Here is a 209-nt window from a genome sequence, read left to right as displayed (position 1 = left end):
GGGGCTGGCTCGGCGCCTCAGAGCCCGGCGGGCCCTGTGATTGGACGGGAGCCCGCCTCGCGTCCCGCCAATCGGGGCGGCGCTTGGTTGGACAGGGGGGGCCAAATAAAAGCGATGGCGATTGGGCTGCCTGGTTTGGCGCTCGGTCCGGGAGCGTCCGACACCCACTGGGACGCAGAAGGCGGTGGAGCCCCGGCGGCGGCGGCGGC

This window comes from Oryx dammah, unplaced genomic scaffold (assembly GCF_014754425.2).
Source record: "Oryx dammah isolate SB20612 unplaced genomic scaffold, SCBI_Odam_1.1 HiC_scaffold_18, whole genome shotgun sequence".
NCBI lineage: Eukaryota > Metazoa > Chordata > Mammalia > Artiodactyla > Bovidae > Oryx > Oryx dammah.
The sequence above is the reverse complement of the archived record's forward strand: the minus strand, read 5'-3'. Positions refer to the sequence as shown.